This window comes from Diabrotica virgifera, chromosome 8, assembly GCF_917563875.1.
Source record: "Diabrotica virgifera virgifera chromosome 8, PGI_DIABVI_V3a".
NCBI lineage: Eukaryota > Metazoa > Arthropoda > Insecta > Coleoptera > Chrysomelidae > Diabrotica > Diabrotica virgifera.
The window spans coordinates 38,687,412-38,713,952 of NC_065450.1; the positions used below are offsets into that span (position 1 = coordinate 38,687,412).

General features: G+C 33.2%; 1 protein-coding gene across 3 annotated transcripts in view; it reads left to right on the top strand.

Moving 5' to 3' along the window:
* Positions 1–26,541, top strand: part of LOC126889574 (high affinity cGMP-specific 3',5'-cyclic phosphodiesterase 9A) — a 1,727,652-nt gene that overhangs the window by 959,899 nt on the left and 741,212 nt on the right. The window lies entirely within an intron of this gene.

The window sequence follows — 26,541 nt, forward strand, 5'->3', positions numbered from 1 at the left end:
AGTAATTATTCCTCGCAATTTCCCAAGTGACGCAAGTTAAGTTTTATTAGCAACTGATTTAAGGCAAAAATGGCAAATTAAATTTTAATTAACAAAAAAGTACGAGCGGACACTTACCATTTAAAATAATAGTCCGGGCGATAGCATTACAAATACAAAAGTCATAGTAAGCCAGCTGATATTAACACCCTTTATAATTATTATTTATACATTGGATAGTACTTTTTATAGTAGGATAGTGTATTACTTTTTTCTATGGGGTTACCCTAAACCAGTTGTTTATAAAACTCAACTTGCTTCACTTGGGGAATTGCGAGAAAGAATTACTCAAGCATGTCGCCCTATTACTAGAACATTTGCTAAATTTCGTGCAGAATTTGAAAATAGGCTGTATTATTGTTTACCAAACAACGGAATTCACATTAAATATTTACTTAATTGACATTTTTAATAAATTTGTAATTCAACAAAACCTTATTAAATTTTTCATTTAAGCCAAAGTTTCACAATTATTGCTTTACCCTGTATAATTATTATTTATACCATTGAATAGCATTTTTTATAGCCTTTTCAATGATGTATCACAAGTAGGGGTTTGCAATTTAAACTTTTTTGGTTGTGATGGGTGGGGCCTAGGGGGTTGATGGGGGTGAGTTATCTTTCATGTCATTTTAGTTCCCCCTTACTATCCTAGAAAAGGTTTCAAGCATTTTTCGATATCAGCTTTTGTTTGTGAGATATAGCCATTGTAAGTTTTAAAATTGACACACTGTATATGGTTATGCTTATGTTATAAGAAAGTATTTTCTTTATTATATCTTTCTATTTCTAAATATTTCTAAATAGCCAAAACAGGAGATAGAAGAGCTGAAATCGAAGAGATTATTATTAGTCCATTCTTTCACGGTTTTTGCTCTAAATTTTAAAGAACCGCTTGGATTGACATGAAATTTGGCATACGCATAGCTTACATTTCAAAGAAAAAAAGTGATACTGTGCCGATGTGTGTTTTTGCCCTGGGGGTGACTTTCACCCCCTCTTGGGGGTGAAAAAATATATGTCCAAAATAAGTCCGGAAATGGATAAACTGACTAATTTTAAGTAACTTTTGTTCTATAGAGCTTTTTCGCTAAGTCAACACTTTTCGAGTTATTTTCGAGTGAATATGTTCATTTTTCAACAAAATAACTACATTTTTAGACGGTTTTTCGCAAATTACTCAAAAAGTAAATATTTTGTCGAAAAAACGTTCTTAGCAAAAATATAGCCTGTAAAAAAGTAAAAAAAATGGTGTACGCGTTAGGTCTCTGGACCTCGTAAAACCAGAGTTATAGCCAATCAAAAATAGATTCATATTCACCAAATTTCAAATAGAATACTTCGAAGTGAAATATCCAAAAAATTAAGCACTTTTTGGGGAAAACCCATTATAACTTTTTAAAGTGTTCAAAAAAAGCTTTATTTTTGTTTTTATAAAAAGTTTCTACCATTAAATTTTATTAGAATATTTTCAACTATAAATTATGGTATTTTTATTAGTGTTAAAATGGACCTATGCAGTCTAAGTGAGCGGGCTGATTCCCCGAACCTTTTAGGTCGAACATTCTTACGTAAAATTGCGAAAAAGTGTCGAGTTACATTATGAATGTGGAAACGATGTTAGTGGAGTTTTGAGTTTGATTTTTATTCTAGAATTATACGTCGTATAAGACACATCTTAATTTCTTTGTTTGTATATTGTTATAATACGGTTCGGTTCTAAAATAAATAGTATGTTTACGTTTATTTGTACCTTTTATTATCTGCTATTTCTAATAGGCCCAGTTACGTTGTTAGCTCACCTGTATTAATATAACAATTAAAAGTGTACAGTCGCGAAATTTTCGTGTTAACCGAATACATAATGGCGGAGAGTGCGAAATATAACGTCGAAAAGTTGAACGGCAAGAACTATTAATCGTGGAGTTATTTAGTGAAAATGTTACTCATCAATGCTGATCTATGGGAAATAGTTTCGAGTGAGTTACCATTAGAAGCAGATCGAAGCATTTCTTGGAAAAAACAAAATGATAAGGCTTTGTCAACTATAGCCTTACTTGTTGACGTTAATCAATTAGTGCATATCCGGAACAGGGAATTCGCGCGCGATGCGTGGGTAGCGCTAAGGGAGTATCATCAGAAATCAAGTTTGTCTAGTATGGTGTTTTTGTTAAAGCAAATCTGTAGGCTATTGCTAGAGGAGAATGGTGATATGGAAGCACACATTAGTTTATTCCTAGAATCGTTGAATAAACTGGCCGCCTCAGGGGAGGAAATTAAGGACAGGTTCTCAGCAGGAATTTTGCTGGGAAGTCTTCCAGACTCATACAGTTTTTTGATTACAGCGCTGGAAAGTAGGCCATCGAGTGAATTTACTCTAGAATTTGTTACGGGTATATTAATAGATGAGTACAGGAGACGTCAGAGAGCTTTGGGAAGAAATCAGGAGGAGTCGGTGATGAAGTCAGTATACGACGGTAACAAAAATTATGGTACTGCAAGGGCAGAAGCAAGGCAGTGTTATTTTTGTAACCGGAAGGGCCATTTTAATCGAGATTGCTTTAAGTGCAAATCGTTTAAAAAGAAAAAGGCCAATAAAGTCACTGAAGGTACTGATGATGCCTGTTCTATGGTCAATTATAGCTCAAGGGACGGAAAAATGGATTCTGCTTCGTGGTATGTGGACTCAGGAGTTTCGAGCCACATGGTTAATTACAAAGGATTCTATACCCAATTTGACGGTAGCAGAAAGGGCGTTGTAAGTTTGGTGGAGAAAGGGCAATACTCCGAGGTTCAGGGTATAGGGACAGGACTTATTGAGTGCGTGACTGGATCGGGAGTGGAAAATTTAAAAATAGACAATGTGTTGTATGTGCCGGGATTAGACTCAAATCTGCTTTCGGTGAAAAAGCTAACAAGTGCGGGACATAACGTGCAGTTCGATAAAAACGAGTGTAAAATCGTTTTACACGGAAAAGTCGTCGCGAGTGCGGTGCCTTCACCGGACTTATACAAACTTTCAACTGTGGACCATGGTTTGAGCGTTTTGGAGCACTCCAGCAACTGTCAACATACATGGCATAGACGGTTTGGACACATGGACATGGATGCAGTCAAACACTTAATGGAAAAGAAAAGGGCAGTCGGGATTGATATGACAGACTGTAGGATTAGGGAAACTTGTGAATGCTGTATGAAAGGTAAAATTTTACGTAAGAGTTTTCCAAAATTTTCTCAAAGCAATACATTTAATATTCTTGACTTCGGATATTCGGATATTTGCGGGACCATGAAGACTCTTACTCCAGGGGTAAACGTTAAATTTTGACTTTAATTGATGATTTTTCTAGATATACAATTATATATTTATTAAATCATAAAAATGAAACGGTAAAATGTATAAAAGGGTTTATAGAATTTGCGAGTAATCAGTTAGGTAGGGTTCCAAAAGTAATTAGGTCGGATAGGGGTGGCGAGTACGTAAATAATAATTAAAGGGAATTTTTAAAGGGTAAAGGTATAAAAATTCAATATACAGCAGGGTACTCTCCAGAACAGAACGGGGTTGCAGAGAGAAAGAATCGATCTCTAGTTGAAATGGCTAGGTGCATATTACTCGATGCAAAGAAATTTTGGGGGGAAGCGATAGTGACAGCCAATTATTTGCAAAATCGATTACCTACTAAGTGGAAAAAAAAACGCCCTATGAATTGTGGCATAAAGTAACACCGAATGTGTCGAATTTGCAAATATTTGGATCTACGGTTTATAGCCACATTCCCAAAGAAAAAATGAAGGATAAATTTGATCCAAAAGGTGAGTCACTGATATTTTTGTAGGTTACTCTGATGAATCAAAAGTATTTAGATTGTTAAATGTAGATACAGAACGTATTACAATTAGCCGTAGTGTGGTGTTTTCCAAGAGAAATATATGCGTCGAGAAAAAGGAGGCAAAAGTGAGGAAATATCCATTGGGTCCGTGATGGAACGGAAGAGAATAGAGCCAAACGACGTAGAAGACAGAGAGGTTGCAAATGTTGAAAACACGGAGGAAATAGAAAATTCTACGGACACATCTAACACGTATGAGAGCTTAAGTTGGGAAGAATCCCATGGCGATTACGGTGATTCTAACTATCAATTAAATACAGATCTCGATATAGAGAATTCAGGTGATCGTAGATCTAGCAGAATAAATAAAGGTATTCCACCTGAGCGCTACATAGCAAAGTTGACAGAACTCGAAGAAGTAGAACCTAGAAACTTTAAAGAAGCGCTTAAAAGAAGTGATAGTGAAAAATGGAAGCAAGCTATGGAAGAGGAAATCACGTCATAAAGGAAAAATAAAACTTGGGATTTAATACAAGCACCAAAGGGAAAGAATATAGTCTCATGTAAATGGGTATTCAAGTTAAAAACAGGCGAAAATCAAAGCTCGAAGAAGTACAAAGCACGGCTGGTAGCAAGGGGTTTTAGCCAAAAATTCGGCGTAGACTACGATGAAGTGTTCGCTCCGGTTGCGCGGCAAGCTACTCTTCGAATTTTTTTAACAGAGGCATGGAGTAAAAATCTCATAGTAAGGCATATAGATGCAAAAACAGCCTTTCTAAATGGAGACATGACAGAATAAATTTTTATGAAACAGCCTGAGGGATTTGAAGAAAAGGATACAAGTTGTGTTTGCAAATTAAATAAAAGTTTATATGGTTTGAAACAATCTGCCAGAACTTAAAACAAAAAGCTTGATGAAGTTTTATCTAAAGAAAATTTTTGTAAAAGCAATATTGATACATGTTTATATATCAAGGTAATAAATAATGAAAGGGTTTACGTACTTATATACATGGATGACATTTTAATAGCAGCAAAGGATACACAGGTAATTGATACATTTGAAGAGAATCTAAAATATAATTTTGAAATAACGAGTTTGGGATTATTACAAAATTATCTAGGTATGAAGATTGAAAGGTGCGATCAAGGGATATATAGTTTAAATCAAGCCAGTTATATTGACAAATTGCTGAACAAGTTTAAGATGAAAGATGCAAAAGAGTCCAATATACCGCTGGATGTTGGATACTACAAGCTTAGCAGAGAAAAGCCGATGAAAAACAGTGAAATATACCAACAACTGATTGGTGGTTTATTACATATTGCGGTAAATACTAGACCGAATATATTGGCAAGCGTCACCATACTAAGTCAACAGAATTAAAATCCAAAAGAAGTAGATTGGAAGAAGCAAAGAGAGTGTTGAGATATTTAAAGAAAACTAAACATAAAAAGCTTATTTTAGGACAACAAGGAACAGATAGTGCATTATACGGCTATGCAGACGCTGACTGGACAGAAGACAAAGGGAACAGAAAATCAAATAGCGGGTATATATTTTTATTACGGGGTTCGCCTATAAATTGGGGATGTAGAAAACAGAATTGCGTGTCTCTATCATCAACTGAAGCAGAGTACATAGCATTGGCTGAAGGATGTCAGGAAGCAATTTGGTTAAAACAGGTTATAAAGGAATTTGTGGGTTTAGAACCGGAATTAGTCATATACGAAGACAATCAAAGTTGTCTAAAACTTTTAGGAAATCACAAATTCAGTAATCGGACAAAACATATCGATACAAAGTACCATTTCGTAAAGGAATTGCATGAAAAAGGGGTTGTTAACTTTAAGTATTGTCCTACCGAGGATATGACAGCTGATATGTTGACTAAGCCGCTGAATAGGGTTAAGTTAGAGTACTTAAGTAGTAGAGGGGGTCTGTTTGACTAATTCAAAAATAATTTTCTTTGCGAGGGGATGTTAGAATATATTCAACTATAAATTATGGTATTTTTATTAGTGTTACAATGGACATATGCAGTCTAAGTGGGCGGGCTGATTCCCCGAACCTTTTAGGTCGAACATTCTTACGTAAAATTGCGAAAAAGGGTCGAGTTACATTATGAATGTGGAAACGATGTTAGTAGAGTTTTGAGTTTGATTTTTAGTCTAGAAGTATACGTTGTATAAGACACATCTTAATTTCTCTGTTTGTATATTGTTATAATACGATTCGGTTATAAAATAAATAGTTTGTTTGCGTTTATTTGTACCTTTTATTATCTGCTGTTTCTAATAAATTTAAGCAAGTTACGCTCAAAATAAAATTGGTCGCTTTTGTTTTGGCAAAAAAAAATCTGGAAGGCCACCCCGTAATTAGCAACTTAAGTGAAATTAAGCGTTACCGCTCCACAAATTATTTTACTTATGTTGTGTTTTTATGATCTGTAAGTTTCATCGATTCAAAGTGCTTATTTTGGAAAGAATTCAGTTTTAAAGTAAAATTTTTTAAAATTTTAATTTTGAAAAATATGCTTTTTTTTCAAAATAACTTAAAAATTGTTAGAGATACCAAAAATCTCGAAAAACAAAAAAAAATCAGCATTGCTTTTCTGAATATCATGTATTATTTTGTTTTTCTGTTAGACAAAAATTGATTGAGATTTGGTGTTTCTAAATTTGCATGCATTAGTTATGAGTGACTCGTTCAACCCCTTTTAACTACAGCCCTTTTAAAAATAAGGCCTTTGAACCGATGAAACTTACAGATCATATAGACAATACATACACGGGTCAAAAAACTTGTGAAGTTGTAACGATTAAGTTCATTTGAGATACTAATTAGGGGGCGATTTTACCGATTTTTTACCAAAACCAAAAGGGACTAACTTTATTTTGAGCGTAACTTGTTTAATTTTAATGCTAGAAATTTTTTTTATAAAACAAAAATGAAGCTTTTTTCAAACACTTTAAATATTTTGTAATGAGTTTTCCCCGAAATGTGCTTCATTTTTGGTTATTTCACGTTAAAGTATTCCATTTGGAATTTGACGAATATGAACCTATTTTTCATTAGCTATTACCTGCTTTTACTAGGTGTAGAAACGTGATAAATACACCATTTTTTAAAATTTTTGACAGGCTATATTTTTGCTAATAATGTTTTTTCGACAAAATACTTACTATTTGAGTTATTTGCGAAAAACCGTCTAAAAGCGTGGTTATTTTGTTGAAAAAATGAACATATTCACTGCCAAATAACTCGAAAAGTATTGACTTAGTGAAAAAACTCTATAGAACAAAAGTTACTTAAAATTAGCCAGTTTATCCATTTCCTGACTTTCTTTGGACGAATATTTTTTCACCCCCAAGAAGGGGTGAAAACCACCCCCAAGGCAAAAGCACATATCGGCACAATATCACTTCTTTTCTTTGACTTGTTAGCTATGTGTATGCCAAATTTCATGTCAATCCAGGCGGTTCTTTAAAATTTAGAGGTTTTGCAATATTTTACCGTTAAAGAACGGACTATATAGGTAACAAGGCTTTCCATGCAAACAAAAAATTACTCAAAAGCAAAATAATTACGAAGAAGACCAAAAGTACCATTTATAATACAATAATTACACCTATATTATTGTACGCTGCGGAAACACTCACTATGACAAAAATAGAGGAGGAGGACTTGATAAATTGAGAGAAAAGTGATGAGAGCTATACTGGGACCTGTTAGATTGTCTGAAACTGAATGCAAGATTAGGACTAACAACGAAATAAAACAAGATCTGAAAGATGGAGATATAATTAAAAAAATTAAACAGCACAGAGTTAGATGGTTGCGGCATATATGGAGGGCAGGTAGCGCAACATCTACCAACTCAATTTTACAATGGGAACCCCGAGCTAGAAGAATACGCGGAAGACCTAGAATAAAATGTTTACAGGAAGTAAAGAAAGATTTACATAGGGCAGGAATTAGAGATCGGCAGGGAAAGAAATGGGTAGAAATAAATGGAGAAGCATAGTCAATAGTATCGAGTAGCAGACTGGGACTGATCCCCCCAAAAAAGACGGATATAGATAGCTTTTTAGAGACTCAACCCCACCTGAGGTATTTAGCCATTTTATTATTATTATTTCTAAATAGAGCATTATTCTGGTAAAAGATTTATGATATTTCTATATTTCTCTTTCATTTTTGAAAATTTAGCCCCTCTCTGTATGTTAAAAAGTGTATGTGACAGACTATACATCCCTCTTTGAGGCCTTTTCTTGCGATTATTCTTTTTTGTTATTTCTTTGCCCAACTTTATTTGCACCTTTGTTTCTTTATAGTCTATTTTATTTACCCATTTTTCTCACTAACGTGCATTTTTTTTCATTGATATGTTACATTTTTTAGGCCATACCTTGCATAGAACCATAAGCATATATAGAAAAGAACCAAGAAGTTTTTTGAGGACAAATTCGCTAGTCCAAAAGAAGAATGACGCAACCGCAAAATGCAAAATTCTTCAGAAGAGCAAAAAACGATTTTTTGGATATTTAAAATCGGGATTAAATGAAGAGTAATCGTTCAGGAGCATCGGTATGGCGTTTGTTTTTTGACAACGATGGGTTTTATTTTCATCGATATTGGTTCGAATTTCATTATCTTAGTTTAATCTTAGTTGGAACACAAAAAGACGCCAAAATACCTTGGCGTCCGTCTGGATAGAACTCTGTCTTACCGATACCACTGTCAAGATGTCAAGAAGAAAGTAAGTGCCAGAAATAATATCATCCGCAAGCTAACTAATACAAAATGGGGAGCACAACCACACACTCTCCGCACTTCTGCCTTGGCATTATGTTTTTCGGCCGCGGAGTTTGGAGCACCAGTAGGGGCTAACTCTGCTCACGCAAAGAACGTCGACGTGGCTCTAAATTAAACGGTCCGTATAATATCGGGTTGCCTGAAACCGACACCTATCGAAGAGGTATACCCCATTGCTGGAATTGCTCCACCACCTATCAGGAGGAAGGTCACGTCAGAGGTAGAACGGAAAAAGCAGGAGACGGACCGAAGACACCCCTTATATGACCACCAAACTCAGCCAAGCAGACTAAGATCTCGGAAAAGCTTCCTGAAAACATCAAGATCCATCCCCGAAGCGCCAGAGACGCGCCGAATACACCTGCACCATGGCAAGCGTCAGCTACCGCGACACATTTTCCTCCCTCGGAGGAAATGGCTGCTGGACACAATTTACCGTATCCGACTTGGAAAGCGCTAAACAGACTAAGAACCGGCGTTTCACGTTGTGCTAGTAACCTGAAAAAATGGGGATACCAGGATGACGATACCTGCGACTGTGGCGCGGTTCAGACCAACCGGCATCTACTATCATGCACAGAGATGAGAGAGACCTGCACAGAACAAGACTTAATTATAGCAAATGACAGGGCCATCTATGTGGCCAACCATTGGAAATACAGAATTTAAAAGTTGTTAGTGTTCCGGACACGGAAAGTAAGTAAGTAAGTATCTTAGTTTAATCGCCCCATTTTCAACTCCATCTACAGTTGCGTCATTATACATCTGAAACAAGGTCGAACATAGCGCGTATTTCACTAACGACACAACTACCCTATAGTGGCTCACCACATTTTTACAGTTCGATTTTTTGTATCATCTTTACATAGTATTATAGAAAATTGCGCAATAAACAGGAATTGACAAAATTTGCAGTTACGTCATTTTTCTTCTGTACCGGACTTAATATTTGCCTGCTATTACTTTTACTATTATAATTTGTCCTAGATGGCAGAGCAGTCGGTCCCCATCTACTCTTATTCTTACAGTTGTGCTACCTATTTGACCACGTGCAGTCATATTAAAAATTGTGAAAAGTATTTTGAGTTTTATAGATAATACTATTGAAAGTCTTGTGGGTAAAATTTATATTTTTGTGATTAGATAAGCATTTTGTGTTTTTTGTAAAAGCGCATCATGAGTGGTGGTTATTTAATTTGTAAGAAACCTCTAGGGAAAATTATTTGTCAGTGGGAAAATCGAGCCATCTTTACTCACTGTTGTCGGCGAACGTTTTTCGTCTCTTTATATGGCGGAAATAAAGGCGATTCTCTGGAAACCCTGAGATACAAACGATTAGTATCATTAGATTCAGTGATGTCTCGGTAAACATTGTGATCCAAAAAATTGGGGCTGGAAAAAGCATGGAAAATTTTGGATACCAATCCAAACTTCCAAGCCTCCAGTACCTCCGAGCTTATGAAATTCATCTTTACCAGATGCAATGGAAACTGGAAGTGCATCTGGTTGCCGAAAAGCAGACCTCAAGCAGACCATGTTCAGCAGTGTGCCTCTATTGTGGTGGTGAAAGTTGCAGCAACATCGTGGACATATATCAACATTAATTATTGAAGAAAATGAATTGGTAGATGAATTACCGACAATGACGCCAACTCTAACTCTCATTATACCACAAAAATTCATCTAGGATACTGATTCAGATCTTGACTCGCAGCCTGGACTATCGAAAAAAATGAAAAAATAATAACTATGATAAATCTTTTTTAACAAATAGAATAATAAATAATATTATTTTGTTTAAAAATTGTCCGTGGATTAGGCCTATTGGGATACCACACACAAAACGCGCCTCCAGACTCTACCTCATAGGTGGCCGGGAAAAGGGTTAAAAATAGCTTAAATAGGAATGTTAAAATCATAATAAATAAATATATATAGAAAAGTAAGCCCAAGGTTTTTTTTATTGTATTCCTATGAGAATTCGAGAATCTGGTCAAGTTTGGAGCGCTGTAAAACCTAGATAAACAAATAAAATTAAACGATTGTATAGTGGAAATGGTTCGTTGAAAAATCCCCTATAAAATTGCTATGATGTTATTTTATGGTAAAATGAACATAACCTCCAAAACGAAACTTCTTACAAAATTTTCTCTTATTTTTGTTTATAACTTTTTTGTTGGTCACTTGACTATAAAAAGTAATAGACATAAAATTGTAGAAAATTTAATTTTCTACATTTTATGTGTAATTAAATTTTTTGTATGGTTGCCAGTTTAGAAGATACAGCGCGAAAGCTCTTTGCACCCCTTTTTCCAAGATGGCGGCATGGGACAAGGGCGCCGACCCCAAAAACTTGAACGCAAACTTCTACTGAACCTGCCTACATATTAAAAGAATAAAATTGACTCCTATAAGAAATGCAACCCTAAATGTAACATTTCAATGGACTATTTGTCATTGCTCCCCACAGTTATTTTCTGGGCACACTACCGTTTGCTTTCTCCAAGACGATAAAGGTTATACATAATATTATGTTCAATATTTTTTCTCTTTGTCTTTTCTCTCACTTGTCTTATGATGAATATATATTTTTTATAGACATGATGTGGTTTTTCAGAATCCGGTTTTTTCTTCGCCTAAATAGTCCATGTGCTCTTTAACCATGGATGACGGATAAAATTCAGAACTATATATTCATTATTTCTAAAGAAAAAAACCTTTATTCAACTGTTCGATATAAGTATAGGAAGGCGTTATCAGTATCAATAACCAATTTCAAATACATGTTTAGTATTATTTTTACCAACAAAACAAGCCATAACAGAACAAATTCTAACAACAAAGACTAACGAGTCGACTGTTTATACTTTGTGTTCGTAAATGTGTTACATTTGCATGGAAATTAATTTGGCGTGTCATTTCATAGAGAGCTTTATTTAATTAGAATGTAGACATTCAAACAACATATCATTCACTTCACATGGTCTCTTTTACCATTTAATGCATTTCAGCGAATGTTGATCATTAATTGAACAGCAAATCAAATGGCTCATTATTAGCTTTCTGAAACAATTTAATAAAATGCACCAATGGACTATTAATTATTTACAAACATTAAAAGGCCCTTTTCAGCTTTAACATTTGTTGATTTGATATGCTGGCCGCTGCGTTGGATGCAATCAATTTGATACATCCCAAGTTGCACGTGATTTGAAACAATTTTTAAACGAAATTGATCATTTTATGGGAATTAAATCTCACTATCTACTTTTTCTGTGGCTCAGTGGTAAGAGCGCCTACTTTTAGATGGAAAAGTCCGAATGGTCGTGAGTTCGAACCTCAGCAGGGTCAGAAATTTTTCGTTTATTATAAATTGATAAATGAAGATAGTTTCTGTCCTTGTGTGATCGGTACTCACCGGAGGACACCGCAGATGTTCGGATACAATTAGCGTCTCTTTGCAAAGACAATGACGTCGAATTTGCAAAGTAACAAGACACTTACTCAACACACACACTAGGCATGACACTAGGTACCTAACTGCTAAAAAATTCACCGTACCTACCATGCCATTTTATCACGTCCTGTTTTCCTCCTTTTATTTGGACTAATTTTCGGTTTTCCCTTTCACCATCACTTTGTCCGTTAGTGTTAGTCTGCATCGTCTGCTCCAAAGCATACAAAGCATAAAATGTGGGGCTTCTATAAAACAATTTAATTGTTTTAACTTCAAAACAAATCTATGATTTCCTTCCATTTTGGGCACAAAAACTACGAAAAAACAAATTGGCCTTTTGTATGCGAAGAAGGAGTAAGTAATTGTTTTATAAATCATACGACTCATTTGGGTCTATAAAGCTTTTAGTGCTCTCTCTTCAGAGGATGTTGTTTTAATAAAATATTAAAACCTTAGACCCAACTTTAAACTTTCTTGTCTGAAGTAATTTTTTTTCCAGTTTTTCATATAGTTAGCCACAATTCCTACTAAATTTTTATTTTTTTATTTACCTTTAGTATGACATCCTGGTTGTTCTGATTTGGTTTTGATACTACTGTCTGTTCGATTGTTTGTATCTCGATGCTAGTTGAGGGTGATTTGGGTACCCGATTTGTCGAAGTCTTGGCTTGTTCAAGGCTGGATTGAATTTTAAACGCTGCTGATTAAAGTTCCTATGATTTAGTTACGAATATTGGGAGACTGATATCATCGTTTAAAAGTGGGAAGCGAGGAAAGGGGCATGAAGATCCAGTGGCGTATACTCACTTTTATTTCAACGTTAATTATATTATATTTTTTAAATATTATTTGTTAGAAGTTGGTCACAATATATTTTTATTTACAGGTTTTTACTGGCGTTTAGATCTCTGTATCCAAAGAACTTTTTCAAAGATGTAAATGATATCTAACAATAAAACACTGAAAACTTTTGTTTTCGTTACTTCCACAAAATTTATTTTTATACTATGTGACTACAGCTGTTTCGGTAGAGTTCCTTTCTCAAGTGATTTATTTTACGATGTGTTTGCATTTTAAAGTCTCCTAACTCAAGAGGTTAAGGAGTGGTGAGCTATTTGTCTCAAGTTGTTCATTCAGAATTATATCTGTATTTTTCATTTTAAAACTTTCATAGATTCTAATAGATAGCTTAAGACCTTTATTTGAATATAAATAATTTGAAACTGTTCATTAAAAGAATGATTAAGATCTAGAAGGTAAAGTGCGTGTGTAGAAGTGTCTGTTTTTCTATTGTTGAAAGCCCTTTTGAGTACTGCTAATCGTTTGTCAAAGGTTCTGCCAGTTTGACCGATGTAAGTTTTTGGGCAGTCATCACATGCCAGTTTGTAAACACCACTCTGTAATTGCTTTCTCTTTCTGCTCTTACTGTTCTTAACGTATTTGCCTAAGTTGTTGTTAGTTCTGAAAGCTGGTGTTATTCCTTTGTTTTTTACGTATCTGGCTATTTTTGTTGATATCTTGCCTGTATATGTGATAGAGCAGAATGTACTGGGTTTTTTCTGTAATGGTGGATATACTAATTTCATTATATAAGTAATAGTTATATTTATTTTATTTGTTTATTATCTATTTATATAATTTTATATTATTTATTTTCTATTTTTTTATTTTGAAAGCAGTCTCTGGAGTAGAGATCGAAAGGTGAGTAAATTAAACATGTAAATTAATTAATATATTGTGGCCTATTTCCAACAGTCTCCATAAAAATGCAGAATACCACAAGCCAAAAGTTATAGAACAATAAATAATATAACTGTAAGTTGTTCTCTAGACACCTTAGAGAATTGTTTGACTACTGTGGTTCATTACAACTATTCAGAGCAGCAGACAACAAAGTAGCAGCCATTATGATATCCAACCTCCGATAGAATGGAACTTTAAGAAGAAGATAAGTTGTAGGTATATTTGAAAACGGTCTCTGGATATAGAGATCGAAACATCAGTCAATTAAACATATGAATAAATATTTTGTGGCTTATTCCTTACATTCCCCTAAAAATACAGAATGCCACAAGCAAAAAGCTATAGAAAAAAGCTTATTGATGCTACCAGGCTAGTCGCGGGTCACGGAACTTACGCTAAAACGTATATTGACGTGACCCGTCCTTAAAAAGTTAAACAATTAATTTGTTTTAAACAGATTTTAAGACAATATCCACACCACCCAAGAGCTGTCTTTTGGTGGGTTAGTTTTTTTAATGGATGTTCGTCAAGAGCCAGATTGCCAGAGTGTTTTGTAAATAAAATGAACAAAACACCTCATTCAAAAACTTCAAAGCAATATAAAACAAAATGAAATCCCATAAAAACAAAATAAAAATAATTTCTAGTTAAACAAAATATTCTACTATTCTAATTATTTAAACACAAACACTAAATTTACGAAAATAAAAGACAGATATCGAGCACTGAGTTTTATTAAATCTTGTCCAAGTATACTTTTACTCCTAGAGAATCTTCAGGGAAATTTCGTCAAAAATGGAAGGTAGCCTCGAATCTTATTAACATTTGTCTGAATTATGGTGGAAACTTATTTAACATATAGTTAACATACACGAGACGAAGGACAAACAGATAAAAATTGATTGCCGGTACTTGGGTACTTCTGCATATTGAAGTATATACCGGCAATCAATTTTTATCTCTTTGTCCTTGGTCTAGTTTATGTTAAGTATGTATGTATATGTTATAACATGCCACCATAATTCAAACAAATGTTAATAACATTCGACGATACCTTCTTTTTTAACGAAATGCCCCTGAAGATGCTCTAGGAGCGAAAGTATACTTGGGTAAGATTTAGTAAAACTGAGTGCTCGATATCTGCCTTTTATTTCCGTAAATTTAATACATTTGAGCATTCAACTATTTCCTATTTTGCAAACACCAAACACTACAAACTTACTAAACTATTAGAACATATTAATCGCTGTCTAAATCTGAAGATGCAGTGCTGCCCTTAGAACAACTCGGTTGTTCGTACATTGTATTTATAATTTACACATTGTATTTATATTTATTTATAATCACAGAATATAATTAAAAATTCACTATAAATAATCATAAAAATCAACTCCCACAGAACCCGCCCATGTAAATGAACGTGCCTTGCTGCTCGTATAAGAACGTGGTAAAGAATAACTGGTTTTTTTTAACCTAACCCTTTTATCTATGAATTCGTGATTTATTGCCGCAGTTTTTACTAATTTTTACTATTGAAAAAAAAACATGTTTTTTGATATTTTTATGAGAGTAATAATCTCTGGGTCGACAAAATTCAAGTTTTTTATGACGGTAGCAGACCAATTCTGCTATAGAGAAGCACAAATATATTTAGTAATTATACATTCTGTGACTCCTTATGAGAAAACGCAAATTAGACAGGTAGTTTCCGAGGGCTGCCTGGTACATTTAAATTTGAGGATATTTTCCCTTTAAACGATGACATCACTCTTCCAAATTGAAGAATTATATATAGATTCTGGAAGAACTCTTGTTGGATGCTGAGTGGAAACAGCAGCTTGGCTTTGTGGTACAGTCTTCGGATAAATAGTGGCTTTCTGTGGCTCCATAATTTAAAAAAAAACTGCTGATTTTGTATCTTTGTTTAATGTTTTTGACAAAACCAAACAAAAATTTAATGTAAGTAAACTTACTAACCTTGTAATATGAACTCCAGGTAAAATGTGCAAAAGTAGTTAAATAAATATATTTTATTCTATTCTAAATTTCTGGGCTACTGGAAAGCACCTCTGAGAAATAGGAGCAGATCAAAAAGAATCATAAAGATTGTCTGGGCTACTAAGAAGTACCTTCTGCTCTATATGTTTGAAGATAAACCAAACAAAAATTTAGTGTAAGTAAACTTACTATTTTTGTAATATATAAAGGTAAAATGTGTAAAAGGGAGTTAAGTAAATAATCTATTCTATTCTAAACTTCTGGGCTACTGTAAAGTACCTCTGAGAAATAGGAGCAGCTCAAATAATCATAAAGATTTTCTGGGCTACTAAAAAGAATCCTCTGCTCTAGTTTTACTGTTTGAAGACAAACCTTTACTGTTTGAAGACAACAATTTAGTATAAGTAAACTTGCTATCCTTGTAATGTGAAATCAAGGTAAAATGTGGAAAAACTAGTTAAATAAATATATTCTATTGTATTCTATACTTCTGGGCTACTGTAAGGCACCTCTGAATAATAGAAGCACATCAAATGAGGAGGGTCTATGCAAAACCACACGTGTCCGTTAAAAGTAGTTTTGAGTTATTACACAAAAACTGTTTACATAGTAGCAATTGATATTTCATTTACTGAAAGTTTCAATAGAAACACCTTAAGGGGCATTTATTCATAAAACATTTTAAAACATTTAATTTTTTTGAAAATAAGTAAAAAAATACCATATATATTTTGGACATGTTTAATTTTGCTCGAACTCTATGGACATGTGTAGTTTTGGCCGGACCGACTAATGGACAAGTGATACTTTGAACAAAAATTTATTAACAAAAATACTATTTCTGTTAAATAACAAAAGAACATAATTATGCAGAGAGTCCCTTAGACTAAACAAGACAAAAGCAATAATTTACACATGTAACTTTCCACAATCAGTTTCCAAACATTCACATATCTCCTCTTCGTCGATGTCGATTGTTGTTGATTCTTCATCATTTTTTCTTTGGGGAGAATTACCATAAATAATGTTTTTAAAAAATGCAAGCTCCAGTAGTTCTTCCCATTTAATTTTCTTTTCGTCGTTATTGAATTGTTTTTCCATCAACTGCTGTGTTTTGTTTCTTCTCTTTAGTAATTTCATTTCCAAGGGGTTGCTGTTTCAGTTTGAATTTTTTTTCAGCTTTGCCTCTTTTAACCATGGAAAGATATGGATTCAATTCGATTTCGATCTATAAAATTCAGTTCCCCTGTTCTTGATTGTTGTTTTGTCTTAGACAACTCGTTTGTTACTAGCGTTGTTTTTTGTCTTAAATTTTTTTAGTTCTATGCGTTTAAAGTTTTTTATGCCTGGAATTTTGTTGTAGAGGTCATCCGTAATGTTTTTTATATTGTATAAAAACCAGTCTTTTCCTAAAACATTAACTCTTCCAATATTACGATAAACTTCATTGTATTCTTCTACACTTTTGATCACATTTTTGCGTTTTAGAAACCTTCCTACTCTGCCAAATGCCCCGTCAGCTGGGAGGAAACTATGCCCTCGTACCGGAAAGTGTATTATTATATTTTAAATTGACGCAGGAGATTCTAGTAACCAGCAGGCCAAAACATGCATTATATACGAATTTTTGTTTTGGCCTGCGCAGCCATCACAAAATAATCGTATGGTTTCACAATCTGCTAGATTCAAAGAGCGCAGATGGTATAATAAGGCTGACCCAACCTCAGTTGAACCTCGTTTTGCTTGTGACTCATCCCATGTATAAAATGAAGAATGTCTGCTTTCCATATCTACACAACAAAATGCATAAAAGTTTATTTGCCGGAGATAAAAGGCATCTTGGATAGGTGTTTTCGGAAGCGGATGGATCTGTTGCAAATCGAAAGCGAGTGAAATGCTTCTTGGGGGAGACTCTTTTGCTAATTTGTAGAATGCATTTGCGCGTAACTTATGAATTCTTAAGTCGGTCATTGTTTTTGTTTTATTCTCCCCTGTTTCTTTACTAATGGCATATTTCAAGTTCAGCCAAGTACCACATACATCACATGCTGGTGACTTAAAACCAATATTAAAGTTACGATAGAACATATTCTTGAACATTGTAAGACTTACTTTGTATTCATTGCTTTGCGCATTGTTATACATTTGAAAAAATTTTTTGATACTTAAGTTACATGACATATACATTCGTGAGGATTTCTTACGATTATAATGAGTTTCGTATGCCGGTAATGAAGCTATGAATTCTTTAACTTTGTCTCTTTTCTCAGCGCTTTTGCATGATACTCTATCCCCACCGCGCTTTTCTTTAGGTATTTGTCCTGAATCTAGGAATTTTGCAACTGTGCGTATTCGACCAGCAGAAATATTGAAAGCAGCCATAAGAAATTTTTTACATACCGGAACAGTCTTATTTTTTTGTACGGAAGTAATAAAAAATATGAAAGCTTTTAGGTTTAGCATTGCTTTCTTGGGTATTAACCCTTCCACGTCGCCTTTGAGGGGGGCATACTGACATAAAATGGCACAACTTCTGGTCCTGGTCTATTTTACTGACATAACCCTACAATTTTTCTCTCTGTAGCTTAATCTCTTTTAAGGAAACTGAAGAACAATTTAACTTTTTGCTGTTGTGCATTGTGCATACAAGGACGTTTAAATTTTTTCATATGGGGATCTACATCCGCATACCTTAAAAAAAAAGAAACACTGATAATCGCTTATCGCTATGATAAAAATAATTCCTACCTTCTAAACCTGGTTTCGTCGCGTGTTGATCTATTACTTTGCCGTTTTCTAGAACCAACGTTAATTAACCCCACAGACACATCCATATTCTAATAATAAAACTGATGATTTAAATTATTTAACGTAACAATAATATCTCACAGTCAAACCAGAAATTTAGAGTAACACTACTCACTGCTTGCTACTTATAATTTGTAAGTTAGGTAATACAGAAACCGCGCGGAGAAATCAGATGTTTAGGAAGGCAGGATTTAATACTGTCATATTAGGCTAATACTACCCTCTCTTAGTGAATATAAAAATATAAAGCAACTCGCAAATCCACAATACAGAAAACTGTATTATGTGGACAAGTGCAGTTTTGTAGTAGTCAATAAATTAGTCGATATGTTTTTCCAAGGACATGAGTAGTTTTGTTCGAAATATTGAATGAAATTTTGTGTTTGGACAAGTGTTGTTTTGGATGACTTTTCGTATATTCCCATCTGTTTAGTATGCGACAAAATGAGTTTTGCTCAATTCTGACGCCATATTCGGATTTAGTTCAGGAAATTCATTAAGATTCAACTCCTAACTCACTTTAGATGTAATGTGGACATGTGTGGTTTTGCATAGACCCTCCTCAAATAATCACTAAGATTGTCTGGGCTACTTAAAAGTACCCTCTACTCTGGTTTTATTGTTTGAAGACAAACCAAACAAAAATTTAGTTTAAGTAAACTTGCTACCCTTGTAATGTGAATTCTAAGTAAAATTTACAACAGTATTTAAATAACTGTGTTCTATCCTATTCTAAACTTCTGGGCTATTGTAACGTACCTCTGAGAAATAGAAGCAGATCAAATAATCATAAAGATTTTTTGGGCTACTAAAAAGCACAAACTGCTTTAGTTTTATTGTTAAATCCTTAACTATTTAATCTGTATTACTTTGGGCTGCCTTAAGGCACCCGTATTGAGACAAACAATATAAATTTTTGCATATCATCCCTGTTAGGACATTTTTCTACCAAGTAAACATTAATAGTAAAACCAGTGCAATGTGGCAGCATATCGTGTGTTACATCACTGTGTGTTTTGTGTTCGAACAGATAAAGTCTGCTTTACATTTACGAGTTGGTACGACAGTGCGGGTAATTTACAAAAAAAAAACAGATGGGACACTTCATTGATTTTTGCCGATCATTTTAATGTTCGTGGAATGTAAACTCAAGTGATATCGCAATATCACCAAAATAAATAATGAATATAAAGCTATTGCAGATATAATAAATATTTCCACATAAAAGTGAAAAGAAAAGAAAAAGAATCGCTCGTATTCAACGTAAACGTTCGAAGTTCTACTCGCTCGTAACTCGGATCCGAGCTTCTCGGATCCGAGTACTCACAAATGTAAAGCCGGCTTAAGGTGGCAAAATGCAGTAACTATGACAACAGAGAAATATATTAATAACAACAAAAAAGGACTCTACGTTTGAATTTGATTAGAATTGTCATTTTGTAAACAGTTAATAAATATAGTTCTATTTATTCGCACATAATTTAATTTATCTAACATAAGGTATATCAAAAACGTCTTATAAATAACTTGGCCTTTTTGGATAGATTTCAAAAATATCATATAAATACCTTAATTTTTGTTGCAACTTTTCGTATTTCTGTCTCTATCGGGATATATAATTATTCTCTAATGACTTTTTTGGCATTTTAAACGCTTTTTAACAATTTTTATAAAAATATTTGGAAAACACTTGTGATCAGTCACGCACAGAAAAAAAACGTGATGCGCGCGTCACGTGTCAAGAAGCTTGATAATCTTCTTTTTTCTTCTTCTGCTTCTTTAAACTGTGATCAGCTGCCCGAAAATACCACTACCATAAGTACAAATGTTCGAAATGTAATGTGAAGGACAATTATAGTTTTGAAATAACAAAACCTAGCCGGGGTAAAGGTACAGGTTTAGGCGTGGGGCGTGCGGAAACGCGTCCAACCGGCACTTTGAAATTTTTCAGAAAGTGGTAGACTTGCTCAAACGAAGCAGTTGAAACCATTTTTAAGACTTTTGTAATCATTTTAAAAAGATGACGGTGTACTGTGGAATATACGTCTAATTGTCGGGTGATTGCCTTTCCCTATTTTATTTTATTTATTATATCCGTCAATGTGATATTGTGTTTGTTAAAGTTACACACCCAAGTATTTGTTTTGTTCTTGTATACTTATTAAATTTGCATTGAAATAAATAATTAAATACAAAATAAGAATCTAGAGATTTTTATATCTCATGAAATCGACTTAATACCAAAATTATTATTTCGACACTAAATTGTTCACAAAAATGAAATGAAATCATTCGACGGCGAATTCCTTTCGGCTACATGATGTGGGAGATTTATTTTCAGCTTCGCGAAATGAATTGTCTTCTTAAACTTTATTTTCTCTTACTCTCTCGACGAAAATTGAGTGAAATGAAGGAAATAAGCGCGTATCGAGATCTTCCCTCTTAAGAAGCCGAAACGGGGACAAATACCGAGTATTAAAATGTTAATTGTTTTTATTTGGGAAAGTTTTTATTAAATTTTTGACAAGAATATACTAACTGATTAAAAAGAGTAAGATAACTTTGATAAATAGTTGAGTTATTTTACTGATTTTTATATTCCTACCAAGCTGCTTTATTGAAGCCTACAAAATTATTATTACAAACTTTAAAGTTATATTGATACCTACTAATATTTTAGCAAGAAATACAAAACACAACTGTAGTAGAAATATAAAACATAATTTTGGAGTGTGTGTACTGTATTATAGGGTGTGGTTCAAAATAATTGGAAGAGGTAATTACAAGTTATACATAAAATTAGGTTCACAAAAAACGCTTATAGCCCAATAAATGACCGGAAAATACGGCGATACCGTGTAATTTTCAGGGCAACCCCGAATTGTATGAAAATTTGGATTTAAGTTCTACTTGCCCTCCACTTTAAAAGTGAAATTGTGCCGTTAATTGCTTTTACTTGGGGGGTGACAGTCACCCCTTCTCTGGGGTAAAAAAACGCGTGTTTAAAAGTAAGTCCAGAAATGTATAAATTGAGTAATTCTAAGCAATTTTTAAGCAGTAAATGAGATGTAAATTCGGACGGTAACTGAAAAAAGTTAACATTTTTTTTTCAAATATTTTACAATACAAATGTGTATAATACATGTCCAGGATAATACAATAATACAATAATACAATAATAGATGTCCACGAAGTGATATTTGATATTGTTCACGTTATCAACACTAAGTAATAAAAATTTAATTTGTCTGTCCCTCGATGAAAGAAATGCCACACCAGGAACTTGTTAAATTATTGTTTTGTCTGGAACAAGGATTTAAGAATTTTAACCGAAATGTCTGATTAAGCCTATTCAATAGACGTAGTTGTATTTTTATGAGTTTTTGCAACGTGGATATGTGGTCCGCCAAAAGTAAGTTTTAAGTTTGAAAGGAAAAGTCGATTAGGGTGCTGCATTAGACCTAGAAAAATTGTTTTGGATTGATTTTGTAAAGTGCGGTCTAAAAATATTCCTGTTTCTGGTAAAATTATTCAAGAAAATGCATTAGAAGTTGCAAGAGAAATAAGCTTTGAGATGAAAGCTTCTGGTGATTGGCTTAAGAAATTTTGTAAGCCACACAATATTTCCTTCAAATCTGTATGTGGTGAATCAGCTGCTGTAGATTTATTAGTGGTTTCTAACTTGAAGTAAAAACTGCTCACTTTAATGAAAGTATGCTAACCGCGAGACATTCTTAACGCATATGAGACGGGATTATTTTTTTAGAATTTAGAGCATTGTCCAAGAAAACATACCCTGAAAGCAGACAGGTGCACTGGAGGTAAGGCATCTAAAGATAGGATCACAATTCTATTTTGCAATATAATGGGGGACAAGGAAAAGCCACTGGTAGCCGGGAGAAAAGTAAAAGTCCTCATTGGTTCAACAGTTTACAAGCAAAATAATTACATATCGAATGGTACAGTAATAAGAAGTCGTGGATAACAAATGACAAGGGAAATCATGACATACTGCCAAAATAAATTTGATAGAAGAATGCAGAGAAAAAATATAAAATTTCTTTTGTTCGTAGACAATGCTGCGTTTCATCCACAAATTGTTTTATGTAATGTTAAACTAATATTTCTATTTATATGTAGGTATATAAATAAATATGTGCATGCACTTATTTTAAAAAAATTTAAGTTAACTTTTTTTTTTCTCTTCAACGGACATTTCATTTAAACGGACATTTTATACGGAACGACTACTGTCCATTCAAGGGCGAGTTCACTGTATACCTTTCTCCATTTTTCAGCTATTCTTTTTTGGTATAAATACCGTATTTTGTCGTCCATGAGAATAAAAAACCATCCAGAAAGATCCTATTCAAAAAAATTCTTACTGCTTTAAGACACAATCTGATTAAGTTGATCAGAGGCCCTATTAAAAATTTAAAGTGTAGTAAATCTGCCCTTTTACGGATGCATAAAAGTAATCTAAAAGCATTTGGTTACGTCTTTTAAAATGATATGCCGCAATAAATTTTCTTTCAGGTTTTACCGAATTCTCGCGATATTGAGACGACCAAATTCAATATGCTTTTATTCCGTTTCTGAAAGAACATTCAAAGAGCGGAAGCACCGGAAACAATTGCTCCAGCGGTGGCTATACTGTTAATAATGTAAACTTAGAGTGTTAATGTATAAAAAATGAGCAAATTCTTCAAGGTATTAAGAGGTATTAAGAGCTTAATCAAGGTTTGAGCAAGTTTTTTTTTTGGTAGGGAAGCCCAAGCGGGGATTTTTGCAGTAACTCAAGCGCGTCAGATTATCATATGGGGAGAACCCTGGTACACCGAGAGAACAATTTCTTTTCTCCTAAAACACCGATTTCTTTGAGCAATATTTCTTAAATGTTAACATATCCTATTAACTTAAACATACCGGTTTACATATAAAGAAACTAGGTTTTTAAACACAACTTAATAATTTCTTACAGATAATTTTTTCAATACTAAGAAATGCATTAATGGTTACATTTAATTTTCTTATCCTAAAGTTTTTATTTCTTAAATTGAAAACTACAAATATTTTGCAGTATAAGAAATATAATGTTAAGTTAATCCATATATATATTTGTGAACAAGAAATTTTCTTGCAATCAAATACATATTTTAAAACTCAAGAAATAATTCTACAGAAATACGCTCTGTAGTAACTGTGGTTATAAAATAAAAACTTTGTCATTAATGCCGAAATATTACTTGCAAAGAGATTTTCTTCCACAAAAGAATTGCGCAGATTAACTATTTATGATTTAGTCGTCAGTGTTTGTCAAGATGGCGTGATATGTTCATGTTCATATAGATGGATGTTGGATTTATTGGTGTACTTTAAAAATTAACGGATATTTTGAAGGTACGTACATATATAGGTATTAAATAAAAGTAAATTGAGTAATTTAAGATGCATTAATAATATTGTTGCGTATCCGAATGGTTAAAAAAGAAACATAATAGTATCTTTATATGCTTTTTAGGTATAATGATGGACGACTCTGAAATTAAGGAGCTTATTATTCTAACTGGGAAATATGCCACAATTTAAAGCTGGGACAGAATGATATAATATATACATAGCTTCATACAATAGCTTCAGAACAATATTAAGAAAGGAGTTATTAACCAACTGCGGGGCCTTCCAGAAATGTTAGAACTTCATACATGTAAGTACCTTTTTAAAAATGTGTATACTTATGTATCAACTATAATAGGTTTCTTGAATGTATCGTCTTCTATAAAAATATACAATACAACGCTATATCAAACATGGCGGGTGCAACGCTGAGGATTTTTTCTGTTAATTTATTTGAGATAAAGAAATCAGTTAGTCTAAAAGAAATATAGGTTTATGGTTAAGAAATGTTATTGCCGAAAACCGTGAATTAGTTAATATGTATGAAATGACTTAGATGTCAACTAATAATACTTTCCCGTAATAAAATTTCTTAATGATTAGGTATGCTGTCTCTTTTAGATTATAAAATTTAAGAAAATTACATATTATTATGTCTGCTTCAATGTTTTACATTGGTTGTATTTTCCCTCTTGTTTTAGCTAAACAATGTTTATTGTGTGACTTAATATTATACAGATAAATAATTAATATTTCATTAACAAAAAGAAAAAAATAAACAAAGATGTGTAGGTTAAATAATGCCATGTTTGAACTAAATATGATTGATTATTATTAGTATTAGTAGTTCTTATGTGGGGCCGTGTATTTGTTTTTTTTTTGTATTTCCTAAATTTGCCAAAATAAATATCTATATCTTTATAAAAAAAATATTATTAAAGTACGTTTACTCTTTCTACATAACGATTTTGTTTTAGTGAATTGCTGATATACAAAGTGCTATTAACAAAAGAAAAAAAATTTGAGGAAGTTGGATTTGCCTCTCCATCCTTTTATTGTTGTGTAGAAGCCAGTGGTTTAAGAGTGGAGAAAATATTTGTATGTAATAATAACGTTTTATATCTTGTTTTATTAATAAATAATGATTTTACCTTAACACAATGATTTATTTCGCCGTATGTAATATCACTTTATTTTCAAGAAATATTAACTTAACTCTAAATATACGTTTATCTCTGCGAAATATATTTCTTAACATTAAATAAATTAATTATTAATAGTAAAATAATAATATTCCTTACTAAGAAATATTATTGCTCAGAAAGAATAGTTTTCTAATGTGTAGAAAATATATTTTTATGACTAATAAAATTAATTAACATCAAGTGTAATTTCTTTCTGATAAATGGGTTTGAAGTTTGCCAGAAAGCGATAGTTTAATCATGTTTAAGATATATTTCTTTGGCTATAGTAAAATTTTTTTGAAGTATTTTAGAAAATTATATATTACATGCAAAGATATATTTCTTAGGCAATATGCTAAGTCGATCTTTCTTAAATATTAATAAAGTTTCTTTATGTCAAGATTTTTTTTCTCTCGGTGTACCCTGTAGATGTACCTCTACCATATATTGGCTCTAAACACAGGGGAGTTCGTTAAGGAGAGGCCGAAAAAAAAATCTATCCTTAGAAAAACTCGAAATCGTCAGATTAAGATAAGGTAAGTGAAGCACATGCAAAACAGTGTATATTTCAAAAATCTGACGATTTGGGCGGGGCGTAAGGAAATGGGTGAGTCACAAAATTTCACAAGAAAAAAGCGAATATTCCGCAAAATGAACGATATATCTAAAAACTAAAAAATACGTGCTCAATATTTGTCAAAAATTTATAGAATGACACCAAACACGACTGCCCACGGAGAGGGGTGGGGGTAAATTTAAAATTTTAAATACGAATCCCGCGATTTTTCGCGAAATGAACATCAGATCGAAAAACTGAAAAATACACTTATTCACTAAGTTTGAAAAATCTATCGAATGCACCAAACACGACACCCCACGGACGTGGGCTGGAGTGTTACTTTAAAATTTTAAATAGGAGCCCCCATTTTTTATTGCAGATTCGGATTCCTTACGTAAAAATAAGTAACTTTTAGTTGAAACATTTTTTCTATTTATGGATAGATGGCGGTTTAATCGGAATAAACGATTGTTGGAAATGGAAAATTAAATTAAAAATGGAAAGTCCCTACTAAAATGTAAAACTTACTTAACTTTTTTTGGTTTTAGAACCTACTCTTCACAACCCAATAGGTCCCCAAAGCGCTGGAGTGACTGCACATTTAGCATACTTTCCTCCCCTACTATTATAAATCCATTTTATTTACAATATTATATCATTTATACATACTTTCATCCATTATCCATTCTCCAGGCTTGTTTATT